The 15,231-nt window shown below is 50.3% G+C and overlaps 1 long non-coding RNA gene across 2 annotated transcripts in view; it reads right to left on the reverse strand.

Annotated features, from left to right (window-relative positions):
* The window catches only part of LOC103350930 (uncharacterized), a 221,316-nt gene that overhangs the window by 29,539 nt on the left and 176,546 nt on the right, over nucleotides 1-15,231 (reverse strand). For both annotated transcript variants that reach the window (XR_011381514.1, XR_011381515.1), the window contains one exon: nucleotides 11,458-11,674. This is a non-coding gene — a long non-coding RNA (uncharacterized lncRNA). The remainder of the gene's footprint in view (nucleotides 1-11,457; nucleotides 11,675-15,231) is intronic.

The raw sequence follows: 15,231 nt of genomic DNA on the forward strand, positions 1-15,231 counted from the left end.
GTGTGCCGGCGCCGCAAGGCGGAGGATTAGCCTAGTGAGCCGCGGCGCCGGCCAAAATACTCTTTAAAAACTATCCTTGCAGCCATCTCTGTGGCCTTCGACAGGGAGGGCCACCAGCTAGCCCTCTGCCTAAGGGTATGGGCAAGCACTCAAGGTCGGCTGGAAGGAAAAACAAAATCCCAGGAGGTCAGTCCTCCATCAGCATAGAATTCATGCAGGTTTAATGTCTTTAGTTTTTCAGATTCAAGGCATAAGATAAATTAGGATATAGGGTATATTATTTCAAACTCAGGGTATAGAAGTTTAACAAGACTGTCAAACTTTTAAATGGGATATGTGAAAAATATTCTTTTAAAAAAATAATCCCATAACTGAGACTTTTCCCTTGGGATATTGCATAAACACTGAGGATGCGTCCGTGAACCTGCACAGGAAGGGACCTGAGGCACGGTAAGAGCATCTCATCCTAACACCTCCTCTCTGGGAAGGAGGAACCCAAGGCCCAGGAAATCTCCCAGCATTCCCATCCTGTCCCCAGCTACAGCCCAGGCCTCCCAGTAGTCGGAGGGAAGCAAAGCTGTCTCCTTGCACTGCGGCACTTCCTCCCAAGACAGCAGGGACACGTGCGCACCAGAAGAGTCACTGCTGTCACCAGCTTCCCTGGCGAGAGCAAATCCACGGGCCGTGGCACAACACAAGGATTGCTGCCTCAATCTGTCCATCAGAGGAGCCAGGACTGGAAGGACACAGCAGGAAGCCAGGCCAGGATAGGTGGCCCCTGTAAGACAGGGCCCGCCAGCCAGAGGAGGCTTGGTTTGATAAAGAGCTATTCCAGTAGAAGAGAGTGGAGCCCGCTGGATGCAAACATGTAACTCCTGTGTGTGGTTCCATTTATAAGGATCTCGAGAATAGGCAAAACTAATTAGAGGTGATCAAAGTCAGAAAAGCGGCCGCCTTAGGGTGGTAGGGGGCTGTTCCCTGGGAAGAGTAGCAAGAGACTTTCTAGGATGATGAAAATGTTATTTCTCCGCCTTGAGTTGCACAGGTGGACGACAGCGTGAAAGCTGATCGGGCTGTGCATTTAAGAGTTGCACATCTTAACATGTGTAAGCTGTGTCTCAAATCTGATGGAGGGAAAATCAAGATTGGATCAAATGGGCTCTGCTAGGAGGGAGGGACTATTCTGTCCCTGGAGATATTCAGACATCAGCTCTGTAACTGCTCAGCTGGGCCATTTGAAACAGGATTTGAGTCTCACAGGGGACTGGGTGTGTGGCTTTCAGGGACCCTCCTAGTATTGGGAATCCCAGGGCTTGTAAGGAAGCCCCTTGCTCCCACAGCTCCTGCTGACATCTGTGGTCTCTTGGGGGCTGCAGGTGCTGCTGCCTTCCTTTATAGATGACTCCCATCTGTCCTCTCGCAAGTACACAGGCAATGCCTCTGGATGCCTCTGCTGCCCCCAGTCCAGTCTCATGGCTGACCCTTCCCTGGATACACCATCTGCCTAAGCCCATCCGCAGAGTTCCAGAACTCCCCTTGCTCTGCGCAGGATGGTGGCTCCCAGTGCTGGAACCCACTTCTCAGGGAGACCACGCTTGGCCAAGCTCAGGGCTGGGCAGCTCCTTGCTTTTATACCCTAAGCTCCCAAGCCTGCAGTGTACACCAAAGGCCAGTCCCTGGGCTGCAGGCCCCCGGGTGTCTGTAGTGAGGCCTCCTCTGGGCTGGCCTGACACTTGCCCCCAAGGATCCCAAATGTGTCTGGACAGAAACTCCTCTACCCAGTTTTGCACTTGCAGTTTTGCACAAAACTCCACAGCCCATAGCCCGTGTGTAGACGTGCTTACTTAATCATGCAATCACATACTATTCGCTGATCCCTAATTCTGCGTCAAAACTAGTTGGTCAAATGTCCTTGTCCTGAAAAGGAAAGCCATAAACCCCATTGCTCAATGTCATGACATAAGCAAACACAGATTCAAAGACTTTCGCCCCAAGGTTGCTCAGTTCGGAGGAATGGACTGTGGTCAAGGATTTATCTGTTAGGAAGCTGAGGTGGAAGGACTTGCAAAGAACAAACACGAAGACAGCAATAAATCAGGAACTAGAGAGACAGCATTAGACGTGAAAGTCCTCCCAAGAAGCTGCCTCCAAGGACTGAGAAACGTGGGACCCCAGGGCCCCCATTCTGAGCACTGGCAGGCTGCATGCCCGCTTCCATCCTTGCTGTCAGTCCTCAGGCTGACCTAAAGAGGGAGACTTACATCCCCCCATTCAGTGGATGGGATAACCAAGGTCCCACAGCCTTGTGAGAGGCTAATGGGCAGTACCAGAGAACAATCAATTGTGCCTGCCTCAGAGGACCTGAGAACATAACAGGAGAGACACACAGGAACAGCAAGCTCCCACCACATGAGTACCTTCATGAGAATTATCGTACACGGTGTGTATTAATATGTTTGACCTTCACAGCAAGCCTCTTAGGAGCAGACTGCCAGGATCCGCCACTTTCCATCTGAAGAAATCAACATGCTGATAGGTCATGCAAGCACAGGGCCAGACAGCTGATGAGAAAAATGCTACGCCTGAGTTATTTCCTGTTCATTGCCTGTCTCTCTCACTAGAACGAGGGCAAGGGTTGACCCCCATGTCTTCAGTGCCCAGTGGAGCACCTGGCATATAGTAGGTGCTCAGTCAATATTTCTGAATGAATGGATGACTGAGCCATGACTGAAACCCAGCAGTCTTCCAACAACACTACAAAACAAATATTGATCAAGAAAATAACTCGAGAAGCGGGCATTGCAGCACAGAGGGGTTAAGCTGCCGCCTGTGACAGCAGTATACCATATCAGGGCACCAGTTTTGAGTCCTAGCTGTTGCACTTCTGATCCAGCTCCAGGCTAACATGCCTGGGAAAGTAGCAGAAGATGGCCCAAGCGCTTGGGTCCCTGCCACCCACTTGGGAGACCTGGATGGAGTTCTAGGCTCCTGGCTTCGACCTGGCCCAACCCTGACTGTTGCAGCTATTAGGGGAGTGAACCAACAAATGGAAGATGTATTTCTGTGTCACTCTGTCAAATAAATAAATATGTCTTTTTTAAAAAAAAAGAAAGAAAGAAAAGAATGAAAGAGTCGTCACAAGGTAACAGATAAGCACATTTCAGTTGGGTCTAGGGAATGAATTAAATTTCAGTTAGATCTGAGGAAGACCAAGAGGGCTATAGACACCAGGGCGGATCAGTTAGAAAGATCCGAAATCATCTCTATGACCTGGGTCTGATCAAGACCAGGGTTAGCTCTCTGGGGCCGTCCCCACATACCAGACACCATAAACCGCCTGGGAAGGACAAAGGGGGCTGCAGTGCTGGCCAGCCAGGGTTCCTGCACGGCGAGATGATCCCTAATTTTCCCAGAAAGCCAGTGCAGGTGGTTTTTGTCATTTCTCTGGCTCCTGCTCCCTAGGCCGTGACTTAGAGGCTGCAGGTGCAATGGGGCCGCCCACAGCTACCGCCAGAGCTATGCGTCAGCCCCCCTGCCTGGATCCCTTAGCAAAACTCAGCCCCTTGAGCCATGGGAAATGCTGGGCTTCACGGCTGGCTGGCACTCTCCCTCCATGGTGAGAAGCCTTAGGCTCTCCTCCTCCAAGATCTGAAAGGAGAAGCCAGGGCAGAGTGTCTCCTCCCTCACCTGCAGGGGCCCTGCACACACCTGAACCAGGTTCCTCTTGGGCTGCAGCAGGAGACCCCCCTCCTGGGTTGCTGCTGCAAGGTGAGTTCTGACTCTGACCACCTGGGATGAACCTGAAATCACATTGTCTTAACAAGCTTCCAGGGGAAGCCCCTGCCCGCTGCCGGTTCCTGGGCCACACTCTGGAAATCTAGGCAGCAACGGTTCATTTTTTTTCTATTTTTTTCTCCAAAACTTAGTCTTCAATGAATGTTGAGGAAGGAAATAGTTATAAACATGTTCAAAGACTGGAGATCTACAAAGGTGGTACGGTTTTCACCTGTTCAGTAGGGACCTACTATGTAGAAAGGGACAATGGGAATTGAGGTGGACACCTGCCCTTGTGAGAGCTGTGACCACAGGGAGGACAGCTCACCTGAATCTGCTTTCTGCTGTTCTACCTAAGACTGGATGAAATCTGCTTCCTCCAGGTGGGGACACTGGGAAAGCCGAGAGCAGGGCGCCAGCACCAAGCAAGGGCCTTCCTGCTGCATTTTAACATGGTGGAAGAAAGCCCATGGCAAGACAGAGCAAGGGCGCCAGCTTGGGTCTTTCTCCTTCTACTTACAAAGCCACTAACCTTATTATGGGGTCCCACCCTGACGACCTCATCTAATCCTCATTACCCTAATTACCCCCCAAAGGCCCCACCGAGAAATGCCATCAAAATATTTGAATTTGGGGACCAAATTTCCAACATTTGCACTTTGTGGGGAGACACAGTCCAGCTATAGCAATGAGCACTCCCAGTGCAGGGACCGGGTGCCTGGGGGCTGAGGGAAGACGGTCCAGACACTGAGCCTGATGGATGGAGGGGGTGTGTGGGAACCCCCTGCCCAGGACCCTCCTCAGCTGCTCTCACCTGGGCCCATCAGTCCCACCCTTGCACGCCTCCCGAATAGTGCTCCCGAATCATTTTTGTCATTTGTCACGGCCCTGTTAGGGAAAGATAATATTTTTTTGTAGAAGGTGAATAGGGAAAGCAGTTCGCAGCCAGAGGGCTGAGGGGATTGCCACCCCCTCACACCCCTAACCCCCTCTGGCACACCGCCGGGACCTGTGCCCCAAACCCCCTCTGACAGGTCCGCTCAGAGAGGCCCACCGCACCACACTAGCAAAGTGCTGTCTGATTTTCAAGTCACTTTCACTTGTTTTCTCATTCGAGTCTCGCCACCACAACGGGCACTATTAACCCTGTGTTACTGGTGGGGGTGGGGGGGGGGGGGAGAGACATGAGATGACTCAGCAGGGCACACGGTGGGTGAGTCAGCACGAGGTGGGTGGGCAGAGCTATGGAACGGCATCCAGGGCCCAAAATAGGTTGAGCTTGTATTGCCACAAAGTTTTAAAAAGAAAAAAAAAAAAAGCCGGTGAGGCGGAGGTACCACCCTTCCGGGGTAGGGGAAGGAGGCTGTCCGATCCTCCTGTCTTCCTGTTTCAATGGTTTTTCCATCGAAATCTCCACATTGGCTGCCACTGCTCGGGATTCTGAGAAAGTCTGTGACTCTGCTCAACAGGGAAAAGCTTGCTTTCCGGCGGTGCAGCAGGAGCCCTGGAAATGGAGCAGTCAACAAGGCAGGAAGACACGGGGACACAACCAAGAAACATTTGACTCCGAGAGAGTGGAAGCGATCGCAGGTCCAGGATGCTCGCCAGACTGCTCTGCAGCTGCATCAACAAGAGCTAGAGGGAAGAAATCAAGAGCGTACAGGAGGCTTTGGCCTCGGCTCCCAGGCACCTAAATCAGCCAGGCTTTGGAAGGAAGCCACTTCAAATGTTCATGTTAAAACAATGCTGCAATATTTCTTTGTTTCCACTGAGGTTTCCACTGAATAACAGCTGTCAACAACTCAGGAAGACGGGGGTCTGGTCCAAGTCTTTCTTCTTTGCAAGTGTTCTTTTATAAACATTATATTGCTCTTTTCAGCAAGGGCAAAATAAAGGCATGTACAATCACTCCGGAGGGGCCAAATATTTCTGCATATGTTCGTGCCTTTGTTGTGTGACTACATGTGAGAGGTCAAACAAAGTTCCTATATTAAGAAAAGAGCCTTCTTGAATGTATCGTTGAAGGAGGAGGTTATTTGAAACACCTTCTACGCTCTGCTAGAAGGCTTCTTGGGTCTTTTCTAGAGTTTCAATAGAAAGAGAAGCGGCTGCCAGGGGCTGTGGGGAGGGAGGAAGGGGAGGCAGTGTTGAATGAGCGTGGAGGCCCAGCTTGGGAAGATGAAAAGGCTCTGGAGATGGCTGGCGGCGATGGCTGTGGAGCGATGTCAGTGTGCTGCATGCCACCAAGCTGCACACTTACAAGGTGTATGTTTTAAGTTATGTATAGTTTACCATAATAAAAATCATGCCAAAAGTGTTTTCAGAAAAAATTTTTTAAGAAAAAGTCATCCTGCTGAAAAGAATCTAGGGCCGGGTGTTAGGCCAGCACTCCGATTGCATACCTCCCATATCTGAGTGCCTGGGTTCGAGTCCCAGCTCTGCTTCTGAAGCTAGGATCCTGCTAGTTCACCCTGGGAGCCAGCTAGTGAAGCTCATGGAGTTCGGTCTCTGACACCCGTGCGGGGGACCTGGATGGAGTTCTGGGCTCCTGGCCCCCACCTGGCCCAGTCCCAGCCTTTGCAGGCATTTGGGGAGTGAACCAGTGGATGGAAGATGTCTTCCTGTTTGTCTTTCTCCCTCTACCATAAAATGAAAAAGAAATACACAAAGAAAAAAAAACAAGTAAACTTAACATCTTCATTTTTTTAAAATCTAAGAGGTTTTACAAGCTTATTATGCTTGATATTTAAGACTAGCTCATTTGATTTTACCTAACCACTAACCCTGCTTTCAAAGTTCCTGATTTGCCGAGTCTACTCACGAGCAGTAGACACCCTGGACTGCTGTGTCTCCCAGGCCCACCCCCGGCCAGGCCCCCACCTGAACAGCCTTCCATCTGAGCTGCAGTGGCACATCTCTGTGTGCAGAGTCCCCTCCCCTGGACCGTCCCGGGTCCTCTGCAGACATTGTTCCCACCCCGGCCTCTCACCCAGCCAGCTATATCCACCACCCAGGGCTCAAAGCCACCTGAACTGTGAGATCACAGCGAGAAGTCAAGAACCAGTTCTTCAAACTCTGCTCAGCCAGCCACAGCTTGGTGAAAACACACAGCCCCACTCACAGCGTCTTGAGATGGTCCGCAGTGAGCTGGCAGGCTGGCCGTGGCCCTGGGGGCACAGTTGCTGGGCACGGCAGCCCTCACCTGCTGTGCAAGGAGTACCCTATGAGAGTCACTCAGAGTGTACCTTGTGACGGATGATGAAACAAGAAACTCAAGCATTGCTCCAAGGGCCTCTGCCTTCTGCTTCTGAAAGCTTTTCATCTTTCCTCCATGAAAATCTTGAAATGGTTCTTCCAAAGTTACATGATACATGAGACAGATTTTCTCCCTGATACCCTTTCCAGAGACAAACCCCCCCAGACAACCACAGCTACAGCTATGGATCACCTCCCGTGTGCCATGCACCCTACTAGGGCATCCTTGAAGTCTTCCCAGGAGCTTTGCAAGGGGTCTTATCTCCAGTTGACAGAAACTGAGACTAAGAGATGTTAAGTAACTTTTCCCAGCTCACACAGCTAGAAAGCAGCAGAGCCAGACTCAAACCCAGACCTGCCTCATTCCAAAACCACGCCATTTCCAAAAAGAGATGGAGTGCATTGAGGGCTCACACCATGCAACTCGCACTGGAGTGGCACCCAGCTGTGACACAAAGGACCTGGATGTTTGCAAAACTCGGGGGAGCTGTCTGAAGTGTTCTGTGCTCCCAGGCTCCATGCACTGTGCAGCGCCTTGGGAATGACTGGGCCTTGGAGGCACTCGGACATGATGGCTGGTCACAGGGCTAGATGTGGGGTGCTGTTTGTGTGAGCTGCCTGGCTGGGCCCCAGTCAAGAATTCAGTGAACAGGATGGTAACAAACTATGTGAAAGAAGTTAGCACAGCTTCCAGAAGACTCTGCACAGAACACGGCAGCACCAAGGCATAGGGTTTCCCCCAAAGATTGGAGCCACTGTATGGAACTAAGAATGCAGTCAATGCTTCAGGCAAAGCATTGGTCTGGCCAATTGGCAGTATCCATTGGCAGAAGCCGTTCCCACAGCATACCTGGAAAAATCGCATTCATGGCCATCGTCCAGGCTCTGGCCAGTCCTCTTAGAGGGAGTGAGGCCAAGGTGTGAGGAAGGAGCTATGGTAAGGTGGCAGGAAGACAGATCCATGCAGGGGTGACACACGCCTGCTCCCCAGTGAGTGAAGAAGAGCAGTGCCTGCCCAAGGAACATTGATTGAAAGCACCAGTCAAGGGTGGGACTTGAGGGATCCCAGAGCCCTCTGTCTCACATCCACGGGAATAAATGGTACCCAACCCAGCTGACAGTATCTGCCCTGGCCTCCTGGGCCCTTCAGTATGCAATTCTTCACAAATGACATCCAGGAGTGAGGAAGCAAGCCCAGGCAAAAGAAATACCACAGAAGAGGTTTTTCCAAAAACTATTTCTACTTCAGAGGTTCTGCAACAACTCTTTCCTGCATTGGAATTCCCCAGGGGCTTTTGAAAACATGGATTTCTGGGCCTCACTTCCAGGCTTTCTGATCCAGCAGGTGTCTGGGGTGGCCTGAGAATTTTCATCTCTAACAAGTTCCTGGTGATGCTGACAAGGAAGGTTCAGGGACCACACTTTGAGTATCACTGGTCTAATCATGGTGTGGCTTGGAAGGCCCACACCCTGCATCTGAGTGCTTGAGATGGTGTCCCACCTCTGCTTCTAATCCAGCTTCCTGCTAATATACTTGGGAGGCAGCCCATGATGGCTCAAAGTTCCTGCTACCCACATGGGAGACCCAGATGGGATTCCTGGCTCCTGACTTTGGCCTAGCTCAGCCCCAGCTGTTGGCATTCGGGAAGTGAATCAGAGAATGGAAGATCTCTTGCTCTCCCTCTCTCTCTCTCTCTCTGTCATTCTGCCTTTCAAATAAATAAAACTTTTTTTTTAAAAGGGGGGGGGGGGCACCTGACAACATTGCTAGAAATAACAAGGATATTATCACTGAATGCCTCCCTTATGCCAAAAACTTCACTGCCTTCCATAATTTTTGTTGAAAGATTTATTTATTTATTTGAAAGACAGAGGCAGGAGAGAGAGAGAGGACTTCCATCTGCTGGTTCACTCCCCAAATGGCCGCAATGGCCAGAGCTGGGCTGATCGAAGCCAGGAGTCAGGAGCTTCTTCCAGGTCTCCCACATGGATGCAGGGGTCCAAGGACTTGGGCCATCTTCCACTGCTTTCCCAGGCCATAGCAGGGAGCTGGATAGGAAGTGGAGCAGCCGGGACTTGAACTGGCTCCTATATGGGCTGATTCACCTGCTACACCACAGCATTGGCCCCACTGCCCTCCATATTTATAATGCTTCTGCCAAGCAGGAGTCAGGATTCCCATCTTACAGACTAGAATGTCGGAAGCTGGGGTGTGGATGACTTGCCTAACATTGCACAGCCAGCAATGGGCAGAGCCAGTGCTCCGACCAAGGTCACGTGCTTGAAAGTCCCCTTTCTTTTCACCTCCTTTCCCATCTTGTCTGGAAATTCCAGGGTGGGTAGGACCCATGCAAGGCAGGGATATCAACAAGATGATGTCAACTGACAAAGCCAAGTACCACACAGACAGATAGAAAACCCAGCTCTGCTGCCCACAGATGGATGGTAGGCTGGCCCACTATGGGGGTGGTGAGGGGACCCAAGTTGCAGCAGAGGCCAGGGACCCTGAGCTCACCTGATGGCGGACCCCTAAGTGACACCTGTCCTCAAGGAGAAGCAGAACCCTCATTTGAATTTCACTGCAGCTGGTGCTGCTTGCCTCCTGGTGGGGGGGGTGGGGAGGGAGGGAGCGTTTGTTGGGTCATACGCAAGATGAGTACTTCAGACAGAGACAGGGCCCAGGGGTCCAGGGGCCTCTGCCTGCTCCAAGGAGAGGGAGGATAAGCACCCAGCACTGAGCCGGACCACTCCCCATATCGACCGTCTATTCTAGGACTCAGGAGACCACAGTTCAGAGAGGTTAGGTGACTTGTCCCAAGTTGCACAGCGAGAAAGATACTGGGAGGTGGAACTTGAACCAGGTCTCACTCGTTCAGGATCAGGCTCAAGCTCCTGGTCCTTCATTAGACGGCCACAGGGGGTCTGCCAGTGACAACCGGCCTAAACATGGGTTCCCAGCTGCAGCTTACACAGGGCCCTCTGCAGAGTCTCTGGCCTGAAATTCCACTTTCACCTCCTCCCACAGAGTTCTCTCTGAACATGCAAGAAGGCTTTTAGCACCCTGCCCGCCAATGTGGGGTAGTGGGGGCAGGACTTCCAGGCCACAGACGAAGGGCTTGCCACCTGAGACAGGGCTTTTCAGTAGACACTTGCTCCGCAGATAACCTGAGCTAGAACCCCGGCACGACCTCCCCTGTAACAGCTGAGAGCCTTCCAGAGTCAGCAGACACCGATTCAGGCAGAAGAGGAAATGTGGCAGCCATGCCTGGGCCCGTCACCCACTGCCACTGCAGGTTGCGTCCTCAGGTCCCTCCCCACCTCGCACAGGCCCTCGCAGGCACGCTAGGCCTCTGCTGTCTCAGCCACATCTTTTCACAGATGGAGCTTGCTCCCCACCGCTTTCGGCTTTATGAGGCCCTTAAACAGAGCAGCCCTCGGGGTGACTTGGGCTCGGCCTCGGGGCCTCAACCAGTTTGTGGAGAAATAATCCAGGCCGGCAGCAGAATCCCCAGTGTTTTTTTTGTTTTGTTTTTGTTTTTTTTTTTTTTTTTTTTTTTTTTTACTTTGGGATGCAGAGAGACCCTCCTCGTACAGTCTGAAGCTGTCCACCAGTCGGGACACATGTTATTGTCACACTACTCTGCAGTGACCTTCCGATCTGAATGTCTGCCAGACTAAACACCCGGGCAACAGCACACGGATGGAGGAGACACAGCCTCTTGCTGCGGCTATCTCCTGCCGTTTAGTGTTGTGTCTGGCCTTGTTTGATAGCGAGATATTTTGTGTCTTCATGTAAACACGGGCTAAGGCAGCATATGGCTTGTAAAGCACCATTTACAACTATTAGCGTGCACCAGCTTTCTGCTCTGCGCCAATCGCTGCTGCCACAGTGCAGAGTCGTGGGGGTCCGCCTTCCCCTTGGCCTCCATCTGTCTGCTGCAGCTCCCCCTGATGCTAATGGAAGGGAAGCATGTGGGGCCCGGGGAGCTGGAGTCCCAGCGTGCAGTGCTAAACGAAGTCAAGCAATTGTCCAAAGTGAAATATTGAATTGAAATGAATCTGCAGCTTCAGTGAGAAGATGCTTTTGGCTAAGGGGGTTTAAAAATAAAACATCTGTGAAACCAGAGACATGGGTATCCTCGAGAACAGTCGGATCACAGCATCATTCAAATCCATTGTGGATGTGTTTTAGATGCACCTCCTTTCACCAGGCGCAAAGCTTAATGTATGGAGAAGACCAACGAGTCGGAGGGAGAGGGGTCACTTAGTCTCATGTTTTCGTCATAAGAGCCTTGGAACCTTTTCACATTGGGAGACATATTTGTGGTGACCAGAGAGACCCTGAGCTGCTCTTGGAAATCCTACTGGTGGCCCTCAGTGACATGAATACCCACCCAAAGTGTTGGGAGGCCCTTACAATCTACTCACGTATCCTCTCATTAAAAATTGTTTGCATGCTTCTCCTTGGAAACTTCCATCACATTCTTTCAGAGTCTCAGGAATAAGAAGTTCAAAGCTCTTCATGCATCTTCTTCCCTGTGTCCTTGGCAGGGGTGGGGTTGGAGGGTACAGGTGCAACCCTGGTTAGCTGGCAGAGAATCGGGAGTCCCAGTGAAGTTATCAGGTGGGGGATGGAGCTCAGGATCTGGGAGGGAAAAATCACATCAGATGGGAAATGAAGTCAGGAACATAGGGTGAAGGCTAGGTCAGACGTGGCTAAGACCCAGAAGGCAAAGCCCAGCCTGTGACAGTACCCAGGCACAGGCTGCCTAGAGACGCCAGTGTGCACCTGCCCGAGGCCGCCAGCCTGAGGCCTTAGGCAAGCTAAGGAAGGACACTCTTCTCCCAGGCCAACTGTGCAGCCTGTATGCCAACCCCAACTCCACACCACCCTGAGAACCGACTGGGACAGAAACTACCCGTGGAGCAGGCCAGGTATCTTCAGAGGACCCTTCAGTCCGAAGAGGATCTTGGCCCAGAACTGTAGCCAGAACTGGGCTGGGCAGGGCTAGGAAAAGTCAGATACCAGAAGGCAGCAAGAACTCCTCACCAGGCGCCTGCTGCATAGGAATTATCAGCACTATCAGGAGACTCAGGCAGAAGGAATTCCTGCCCTGAGCCCCATGGTTTACACAGCTCAACACTGAAAAATACACAAATGCAACTTTATTCTTGTCTGCCCAGGCCCCTCAGTGGTCCATGCTGGCAAAGCCCACTCATAATCCTAAACATCCACTCCAGTAATTAACACTGCTAAGGCCCCAAGAAAACGCTTCTCCATAGCTTCTCGATTTTTGCCCTGTGTCTTTGCCTCCAGGTGCCCAGTGAAGGTCTATGGGTCGGGTGGTGGTCGTGGATGTCAGAGGATGGTGTTTTGGAGTGGCAGAGGGTTTGAGCAGCTGGTAAGTATAGGTAAGACTTAGCATGTCAGCTCTTTCCCCTCCCGTTGGCATGAATGGAGCGATTCTTACATAACAAATGATCACTTCCCAGGCGAGTTACTCATCAGTTTCCTTGCTTCTCTTCCTGTTCCTGGAGATACTCAAGAAGTGTTACATAACTTCCATGTTTTGAGGGACAAGTGCTTGGCACAGTGGGTAAGATACCACTTGGGTGGCCACATTCCGTATCAGAGCGCCTGGGTTCAGTTCCAGCTCTGCTTCCAATCCAGCTTCCTGCTGACACTCACGCTGGGAGGCAGCAGCTGACGGCTCAAGTACTTGAGCTCTTGCCACAGATGTGGGAGACCTGGATTGAGTTCAAGGCTGCTGGCTTTAGCCTGGCCTACCCCTCACTGTTGCTGACATTTGGTGAGAGTACCAGTAGATGGAAGATCATATCTCTGCCTTTCAAATCATTAAAAAAATTAAGTAAAAAATTTTTTTAAAGAAGTAACACGATATTTGCAACAATTATACATATCAGCCAAGGAACATGGTACAATATTTAACAATTCCTATTATTCTTAAACTGATATCTATATAGGCCTAAATGTATGCAGCCTAGGGTTTTTTTTTTTATGTTGGTGACTAGGATGAAGTTGAATGTTAGAAATGTCAAGTATTATTTACAAGAATAATAAGATTTCATTAATACTTAGAAAGTTAAATTTAAAAATCAGTTTTATTTCACTAATCCTTGATATCTGCCAACTTATGGTCATGTAAAAACTACAGCTTCACACATTTTTCAATTTTATCTTTATGAGTATTCGTTTATATATTTTTAAGTATGGGAACACAGTCTAACTTACTAGCTGCCAGCTTATTTTGTATTCCTGAATGTCTGAACAAATGAGGGACTTCATGTGTATTCCTGCCCCAGGCGCTGGAGATGTCAGAGGCAAGCTCCCAGAGTACAGGGAGAATTAGACCTAACACATTTGCTGACATGGAAGACAGATGCTATTATACATTTCCTTTAAGTAACTTTCAAAAGCTTTCAACTTTTGTCTACGAGAATTTCTTTTGTCCTTTACAGGAACTTTCCCCACTGACGTGCCAGGTCCTGTGTGCCCAGCACGGTAGCTCGGAGCCTGGTCCCGAAGACATCCAATCAACACTTACTCACTTACCCCTTACAGACCACAGTCTGTGCTCCAGCCCCTACTCCTGTATGCCTCCAGTACTTCAGTTATTACACAGGGGAACAGAGCATGAAGCCTCAGTAGAGGGTGAATGAAACTTGGATGGTTGGATCAGCCACTGTACTTGGGCATCACTCACATCAGCGTTGTCAATGACTGCAGACTGCCACCACCACCCTTGAGCACAGGTGGTGCTGTCTCCCCAGAAACAGGGGCCCAAACGTTCTTTATATGGTATCTCCTAGATAGCAAGCCTCACAGGGCTCCAAGCCTTGCCTTTGTTTCCCTATGGAAAAGAACCACCACAGGAACTTCGCTGCTGTATCTGTGATCACTTCACAGCAAGAGAGTGAAGAGGCTTGGAGGATCTGATCATCACATCACAAGGGAATTCATTTTCTGCCAGTTACGTGGTCCCCACAGGATGCCGAGTTGCAAAGCCCACAGATTAATCCGGAACAAATAGCGCCACAAAAAATAATTTCACCAGGTAATGAAACAGGTCAAACCACCTTTTTCTTTATCTACACGTAACAGATTCATTTCTCCCAAACTGCCAGGTACAGTACTGTCATTGCCGCTGGGGGAGTTCTCAGTCTTTTATGCAAAATGGCACCTGTACAAAATAATAATTGTGTGTCACACTGGGGTACCTGGGAGGCCGTGCATGGCCCAGGACTCCTGGCCCCCCAGGGGGAAGGGCCATCACAATGTATTGGCACAGCTGAAATCCATTTGGCACCTGCCACAGTTCCTCAATTGGGAAGCTCTGCAATGAGACCATGTCTCCACACATGGAGCCCCAGAAAGTAGGTAGCAGACCCTTGATAATCAGAGGATGTCAGGCTTTGCAAGGGGAGTGAACAGAGAACAACCTGCCATCAGCTGTGTGAAGTGGCTCTGCCTTCCTGTGCCATTGCTTAGCGGATGCCCACCCCTGCCCGCTGGGAAGAAATCAGGTTCCACCCTAGGAAGAAATGAGGGGGTCCCTCACAGGCCTTGCTCCTGGTCTCCACTTGTCAGATCCTTTTCCTAGCAGGGAGGAGCACTCTGCTGTACTTCAGGATCTTTTTGTCCCCTGCTGGGTTCTTTCAATCCTCCCCTTGACCAAAATGGGGAGGAGTCCCGTCAGTACTCCTCTCTCTGGCAGAGGCTTCACCATCCCAAGATGTTGCCCCCACAGCACTGGTCTGTTAACCCTTTCATCTCTAGAATAAAAAGGCGTCATCCAGGAATCACAGTACTATAAGCAAGAAGCTTCTTGTTGTTAGAAAAGGGAATGGTATGACGGTAGGATTACTAAGGTGGATGCTCCTGGTATCACCCAAAGTCTTCTAGAATGGCCAGCCCCAAAGGCGTCTGGTTTCAAGTGTTGATTAAATTGTTCCTCAAAGTAAATCTGGTGTGGAGAAAAATGAAAATAATTCCTGAAAAGAGCTTTCATATTCTGATTAGAAGCCGGAAGCACACAGAGTATCACACACCCAGAGCAGATCATTTAACACCCCATGTACAAAATCATTCACCAACAACCCCATAATAATCAGGAAAGGCTAAAATCCTCTTGTTGTATTTAACTTTAAAATGAACAACAATTTAGAAAGAAAAATAAGTGC

This window comes from Oryctolagus cuniculus, chromosome 13 (genome assembly GCF_964237555.1).
Source record: "Oryctolagus cuniculus chromosome 13, mOryCun1.1, whole genome shotgun sequence".
In the NCBI taxonomy this organism is placed as follows: Eukaryota; Metazoa; Chordata; class Mammalia; order Lagomorpha; family Leporidae; genus Oryctolagus; species Oryctolagus cuniculus.